The sequence below is a fragment of the Gopherus flavomarginatus genome, chromosome 1 (genome assembly GCF_025201925.1).
Source record: "Gopherus flavomarginatus isolate rGopFla2 chromosome 1, rGopFla2.mat.asm, whole genome shotgun sequence".
Lineage (NCBI taxonomy): Eukaryota > Metazoa > Chordata > Testudines > Testudinidae > Gopherus > Gopherus flavomarginatus.
The window spans coordinates 366,739,457-366,747,320 of NC_066617.1; the positions used below are offsets into that span (position 1 = coordinate 366,739,457).

Consider the following 7,864-nt stretch of genomic DNA (forward strand, 5'->3'; position numbering starts at 1 on the left):
GAGTTTTAGTCTAATTATGGTTACCAAGAACCCTCTACATGTGAAACAAACTTAGTCAATACAACATTCTCCTTGGTCCAAAGACAAAAATCTCTAGTGCCTCAATTGCTGTTCACAGCTTTACAAAACAGTGAATTAATGACACCCTAGGCAGTTTCGGTGGTGCTATTTAGATCACTATGGGCAGCAGTAACTGTAAAATCATGACAGTCAGACTTTCTTGGTCAAATCATCAGAGGCAGGCACTGTAATTACTCACAAGGTAGGAGGAACCTTCCTCCTCCTTCCCTCCTCCTCCCTCCTCCCAAAAAAGAGGCTAAGATCACTCTTCTTAGAGCTTCCAGGAGACTTTGGGAATGAGGAAGGACCTCATTCTCCTTTCAGGCAGTTGTGGGGAGAAGAGGATGTTCAAATTTCAGACCCTTACTAGCTAAAAGCTGATACAAAGCAACCAAAGCTCTCCAAGTACCCCCATCCCCACCTTCCTAGCATCTGAGGACAGCAGGGGCAGAACTTTACTAGGACATTGCTGTCCTTGGACTTCAATGGTGATGCTTGGCCCCATTCATATAACTCTTACTTAAGATTAGTAAATGTCTGCTAAGTTTTCTGTGGGTTTTTTTGTTTGTTTTTAAATGTTCTGTACACCATGATTACCAAGGAGTAAGCTATATTTTTTCCACCTCTTCTGACAACTTCACCTGAATTCTGGCATCCAATCTATTTCCACCAGGACTTCATCTAACATTTTGAACACCATCTGTTTTGCTCCACCCCATTTCCCCAGGTGCAAGGTCCAGAACTAGCAACATTCAAATATACTTCTTTGTGGTGATATACATAACTTGACTGAAGTGGGCATATTAAACATACTAATAAAAAGCTTTCTATAATGAGAACTGACTCTCTCTCTATATTCTTACTCCAAGCATTCTATTTGTTGACTACCTTGAACAAGACACAGGAAATGAAAAAGCACTCTACAGACATTATGTTCATGAAAAACCTTTTTGTGATACCTTTTGGAATTTACTACTCACCCCATTGTTACAGAATTTCCTTAACTACTTTTGAAGAACTATGGAAATCGCCTTTGGAAAGCCTAACAGAACTATAACCATAGTTGGTTCCTTAAAGACTAACAGGTACAGGCCTGATTTTTCCTCGTCATCCCTAGTATTTTATTTACTGACATGCTAGGAAATGCTACTCCAATCCCACTGCACCCCAAATACCAAGATAACATTTAGCAGATTATTCTAAGCATAAACTTAACCTTTTGATTAAAAAAAGACATGGCAGATTCACCAGCCAAGGTCCTTGTCCACAATAAGAAAGTTACAAATTTTTTCTGCACCAGCACTACCAACTGGAGAGGCTGCTGCATAGACAGAGTGCAGGTGTTTTTTCCACTGTCATTAAAAAATGCCTATGCCCTGTCTGTGCTACTACTTCTAACACTGGTAACTAAGTGTACAATGGTGCAGAAGACTGTTAATCTTTCCTAGTCTGTATGAAATGTTACTGTATCCATGTTGGTCCCAGGATATCAAGAGAGACGAGGTGACTGAGGCAATATATCTTTTATTGGACCAATTTCTGTTAGTGAGACACACAAGCTTTTGAGCTTACACAAAGCTTGACTTGAAGAAGAGTTCTGTGTAAGCTCAAAAGCTTGTTTCTCACTCCAACAAAAGTTGGTCCAATAAAAGATATTATTTCACCTACCTTGTCTCTTATGTTTCCCAGTGAAGGTACACCTCAAAGATGCCCATTACCTCAGGTGTCTTCTAAAGAACAATTCATAGTCAGCATGTTGATAAAGTGCCAAATGTATGGTATAATTTAATGATAAACTGTTAGCAGCTCGACAATTTTTTCTTCTTCAGTTTCGTCAAAGTTCTCCCATGAGGAACATCCATTCACAGCAATTTATTGCCAGCCAAGTTCTTAAGTTGTTCCCTAACATTTTCAAAAAAAACTCTGAAAGTCTCACCTTTGCCTATCCCCTGGTTACTCTCTGCAGATGACATGTTTTCCCCCACTCCTCCTATTATCCTGTATGATGAAGACACACATAGCAATATTAGCTTCTCTGTAGTCTCCTTATCCTCTGCTTGTCTCCTTTACACCCTTGTGATGAAAGGCCACACCTACACTAAAAGAACTGAACTGTTCTTACACAGCTATGATGCTGTTACCAAAAAAAGAGGCTAGGCCTGAAGTAAAGTCAAGCCTTCCTGAGAGAAAACAGAGTGAGCAAGAGTCAGGCCAAGTCAGGCCCTGTCCAGTTACAAAGCAGATGCTTGCTTGAAGGTTCACTGTCCAATACATGAACTTGTCAACAACAGGTCTAGTGTTGCAAAAAATACAAGCGCTCTTAGGCACTAAGTCTTCAAGGAAACACATGCCAGAAGAGTAGGACCAGAACACCTTGAAATAAAGTTATGGTGTAAACACACGCCCTGAAGGTGATACAGGGACACATTGGCCTCTCTTAAAGATAAGGTTAGGATGACAGAGTGATGGATAGAGATGTTTTGATCAAATCAACATGTACAAGGTAATGGGTGGTAAATAACCACATCAGAGGGGCAATATGTAACTTATCTGTATCAGTGTACAAGAAAAGGGGTCGCAGAGGGTGTGTGTCTTTGTCCAACTGAAGGTGGACTGGAAAGTCCTACCATTCACTGAGCCACGTACACTGCCATAGACACACGTATGCTAATGCAAATGTAGACAATGATCCAGGCAGCTAGGACCATGCTTTGTTGACAATAAACTTGGCCAAGTGCCTTCAATACAGAACCACATTTGTGGTCTTTTGGGGAAGTTCGATCAAGGTCTGCTGGGACAGCTACCTGTGCAGAGCCAGCATGACACACACAAAGCTCCCGTGTGTGTGCACACACCCACACACACCCAAATAGACTACAGGAAGTAACTGTCCAACTCTATTCAACACTGGTGAGGCCTCAGCTGGAGTACTGTGTCCAGTTCCAGGCACCACACTTTAAGAAAGGTATAGATAAACTGGAGAGTGCGCAAAGGAGAGCAATAAAAAAAGGTTTAGAGAAACCTGACCAGTGAGGAAAGGCTTAAAAACTGGGCATGCTTGGTTTTGAGAAAAGAGGGAGGACCTGATAACACCAATCCTTAACATATTTTAGGACTATCAATCATTTTCCATGCCCACTAAAGGAAGGACAAGTAATAATGGGTTTACTGTACAAGAAAGGCGATTTAGGTTAGATATTAGAAAAAGCTAACTATAAGAATAATTAAGTTGCTGAACAGACTTCTAAAGGAGGTTGTAGAATCCCCATCATTGGAGGTTTTTAAGAAACAAACTGGACTAACACCTATCAGGAACGGTCTAGGCATACTTGGTCCTGCCTCAGAGCACGTAGATGGACTACATGACCTCTCGAGGTCCCTTCAAATCATATATTTCTATTATTCTGATTCTATAGTGGTACCAGTTTAAATAGTTCAGTATGTCCACTCTAGCCATGCTGACTTCATGTTCAGAAGCAATTCAATTGTTACATACCCCTACTACTGACATTTTAAACTGTCTCAACTGCAGCACTTTATGGGTACCTAACCCAGAGTTTCCAGAAGCAATGCATTCTAGATTTCAGACAGCCACCAGTACACTTTAGGAGAGTAGTGGGAAAGTTATCCAAAACTGATGCAGACTGCAAGTTCAAACTCTAGTGTAGACACGGAACGATTCACTGACTTCTACAGGCTTCTTAGGGCTTGTCTACAAATGAAAGTTATTCAAGAATAAGGCAGGGTGTTTATTTAAACCAGATCAGCTATTCCAGAGTAACTCCATGTGTGGACCCTCTGATTCCGGAATAAGAGTGTCTTTTTTCTTGTTTAGCTTAATTTATTTCAAAAGTGAATTTTTCTTCATTTGAAAGGATTTTTATTTATTTAGGCCAACCTTGTATATCTTCCTGTACATACTAATTTTTGTATCACCTTTGGTTCCTAATTCTGAAGTTCAAGATTCCTTCTTCGATTACATTGCACCTAAGCAGCCTAAATGACAATTCAACTTCAACCTCATAACTTTTCCCTTTAGACTTCTGGCTTCCTCACTTTCCGGAAACAGCTGTTCCTGAAGCTTAGCGTGCCAGTAGTGTTGCTTGGTATGATCACACAAGAATGATAATTAGGGTTACTAAGGCCGTGTCTCCACTAGGAAAATTTTCTTAATATGGTTAACTCCTGCATCAGCAACTCAGAAGATACCCACTGGGTCCTGCCACTGTTTTAAGCACTGTCCCAAACTGCCGTACTCCGAGTAGCTTGATGTCAAAGTACTTGAGTGTGGCAGCAGCCAGTAGCCTATCTACACTAGGGTGTTAACAATAAAACACTGATGGAGCTGAACTGATGTTTGGGGAGAGGTGGGGTGTTTCAAAAAATTCTCCTTACATAGACAGGGCCCTCAAACCTTTGCTCCAGAACAATCTGCACCAATCATCTTTTACAGTTTTAAAAAAAAAAATTGTGCGGCTTCCAACCATATTCCTAAGTGACAGTCAACCAAGTTCTCCAAGCTTAGTTGAAGTCAATCAATCTTAAAAATTTTTTGCCTGTTCCAACTTATCCATCAGGGTCTAGATCCAAAGGCTAGTAGTACACCCACACTAAATTATTTTCTATGTATAGTGATAAAAATATACTCACATTCCATTGACCGGAGATTTATATTTTTACCATAGTTCCTGCCACTCAGACATTGACAAATCAATAGTGCTGCATCCATGTCTATAACATAACATCTCTTTCCTCCAGTAAACCACTGACATACACTTGCCTTTCAATTCTCCCTTGCCCCTAACTCACATACAGTTACCCTAGAGTTTATCTAATCCAGGGGTTGGGAGGGAGGGGCTCTGGGAGGAGTGGAGTCAGCATGCTACCTGAGAAGAAGCAGGGTCAGGGCCTTAGGGAAGGGGGAGGGAATAGGGGCATATCCCCTCCAGACCCCTGCCCTGACCCCCCTCCACACCTCCTCAGCTCTCTGCCCTGACCCCCCCCCCCACACACACACCCAGGTCCCTGTCCTGAGCCCCCCTCACACACACCCAGCTCTCTGCTTGACTCTTTCAGCCCCTCATGACCCCAACCCTGACTCTGGCACCCCCACACATATCCAGCCCCCCCAGACTCCATGCACTCCCCACATCCTGACTCTTGCACCCCTCACATCCCCACCCTGAGCACCAAACAGGAGCTCCTGCACCCCATCCCCCACATTCCCACCTGCACCAAATGGGAGCTGCCCAGGTAAGCGCTCCACACTCAAACCTCCTGCTCCATCCCTGAGCCCCCTCCCTCATTCTAGCTCCTGGCCAGACCCTACACCCCACCCCCAGCTTGCTCCTTCACCCTAGCCCTGTGCTCAGTGCAGAGGGGAAGAGAATGGGCCAGAACCAGGAAGAAGATAGCTACTCACTGTACGTGGGCTGAGCCGGGACCCCAGAACAGCAGCAGGCTGAGGGGTCCCAGCCGCCGGCCCTGCACAGCCCACTACTGGTCTGGGGTTCTAGCTGCCAGATCCGTGCCAGCTGAGGTACCAGCCGCAGGCCCCGCTCAGCCTGCTGCCGGCCTAGGTGAACAAAACCCCAGATCAGCAGTGGGCTGAGTGGGCCAGCTGCATAAGATCAACATTTTAATTTAAAATGAAGCTTCTTAAGCATTTTGAAAACCTTGCTTATTTTACAATACAACAATAGTTTAGTTATATAATATACATACTTATAGACAGAGACCTTCTAAAAAACATTAGAATGTATTACCAGCACATGAAACCTTAAATTAAAGTGAATAAACGAAGACTCAGCAAACTGCTTCTGAAAGGTTCCCGACCCCTGATCTAATCTAAGGGCATCTCTCAGCTCCTTTTCTCCACAACTGGTTTAACATACAACCAACCTCATTTTTAAACCAGGCTCCCTTCTAGATGAGCTGGAGATGACAGTCTCCCATCCACCCCTAAAAGTACTCTGGTGCACAAACTTAACCAAATCCTCTCTTAAATGCACAGGATTAATCCACCCTATCTAGGTAACCATTCTCTCTCATTTAAAAACTGGTGCCATTCATAAGTAGTGAGTAGTTAATGTGCAGAAAAAGTTACATCCCTTCTCTGTCTCCCACTGCATCCCATCTGTAGCTTTACACCAGAAGTTACTATGTGCTGAAAATTTTTATTTGTGTACCTTGTACAGCACCACGCAAATCAAGGCTTAAATGATTACTATGACTATCCCCGAAGGCAACATATAATTACGGTTACTCATCTTTAGAACATCGATAATCATTGTAGCATGACCAATCCCCTCATCAGAACCAAACACCCCCGCAAACAGACCTTAAGATCCGCTTAACCATCCTCATTGATTTGAGGGGGGGGGGGGAAAGCAACAAGGTCCGAGAGGGGCCCTACAGCTACCATCCCATTACCATTTCAGCAGTCAGGATGGGGGAACTCAAGCTGCTTTCACCAGACACAGGGTGCATGCTAGAAGACTCATAATAACCACAGCACAAGAACACAAGATGCCTTCAGAGGAGACACTCCACCGCCCCCCCAAAGGTATACACGCCCCCACACTGAGAAAACAGCCCACTGTCACCCCCACAAAACTACACCCCACACTCTGGTGACACAGGCCATCACCACCCCCTGCTGAGGAAAGCCACTACCATCCCCCCAGGACATCCACCGCCCCAAGCTATACACCCCCAGCCCCTTCTGCACAACACACCGCCAAGCCCGCCCCCCCCAAGCTATACACCCCCAGCCCCTTCTGCACAACACACCGCCAAGCCCGCCCCCCCCCCAAGCTATACACCCCCAGCCCCTTCTGCACAACACACCGCCAAGTCCCCACCCCGTTCTGGGGCGGACACACCCCCATTACCCGCACCCCAGCTCTCCCTGCCCCTGGGGAGGCACGACCCGCCGCAGAAACTCAGCAGCGCCCCCCTCCCCGCTCCCGGAGCGGAGCAGCCTCGGCCTCCCCAGCGGGAAGAAGAGTCCCACGCGCCAGAGCACCCGGGAGACCAGCCCCCGGGCAGGAGGAAGAGGCCCGAGGCCCGCGCTCGGCCGGCGAGTCGGGCGCGGCGGCCTGGTCCGAGCCGGAGCCAGAAGGGCGCCAGGCTCCGCTCGAGACCCTCCCGCGGCCCCGGAGCCCGTCCCGCCCGCTCCTTACCGAGGACTCGGGCTCCGCTGAGGGAGCGACTCGACCGCGCCGAGACCGAGCGCTACCACCACGACGCCCGCCGTCGCCTCACGGGGAGGGGAACTGCGTCACACTCCGCTCGCGCTCCTACCTCCCACCGCGCACCGCCTCCCCGCGCGCCCCATTGGCCCGCCTCACCCCCCGATCCGTCAGTCTATTGGCTGCCGCCGTTTGAAAGCGAGGCAGGTCCCACCCCTGGCCAGGCTCCTCCTGCTGATTGGCGGAAGGGGGTTTCGAACGTCACGAGAGTGCCGGGTTCTCATTGGTCAACACTAGAGCGGTTGCTGTTGGGTAAAAGACCAGACTCCGTCTTCTTCCAGCGGCTGGTACTTCCCCACATCCGGGTCATTCAGTCACCACTCTAAAAGGCGGGGAGAAGGGTGGGGCTTAACCTTGCTGTCGCCAATCAGGAGGCAGCCCGGCGTTCCCATGGCAACAGCATAGGCAGGCCTCCGGGCGGGGGCCGCTTCCGTCAGCAGGGAAAAGTGGGGCTCCTGAGCCACATGGGTGACCCCCCCAGAGTAACGCAGCCAGTAGCTCCCCCAAGTGTCCCAGAGTAAACCAGCCCCCTCCCCATTGCAAACCTGGCC

The 7,864-nt window shown here is 47.2% G+C and overlaps 1 protein-coding gene across 7 annotated transcripts in view; it reads right to left on the reverse strand.

The window, feature by feature from the left end:
- NUP98 (nucleoporin 98 and 96 precursor) overlaps positions 1-7,377 on the reverse strand; it is a 60,872-nt gene extending 53,495 nt beyond the window's left edge. For 4 of the 7 annotated variants that reach the window (XM_050938792.1, XM_050938008.1, XM_050937343.1 and 1 more), the window contains exon 1: positions 7,245-7,375. The gene's annotated coding sequence lies outside the window, so the exon portion shown is untranslated. Of the gene's footprint in view, positions 1-7,244 lie in introns of all 7 variants that reach the window. The other 3 variants (XM_050936525.1, XM_050940370.1, XM_050939621.1) reach the window with 3 other exon arrangements.
- Positions 7,378-7,864: the final 487 nt, after the last annotated feature.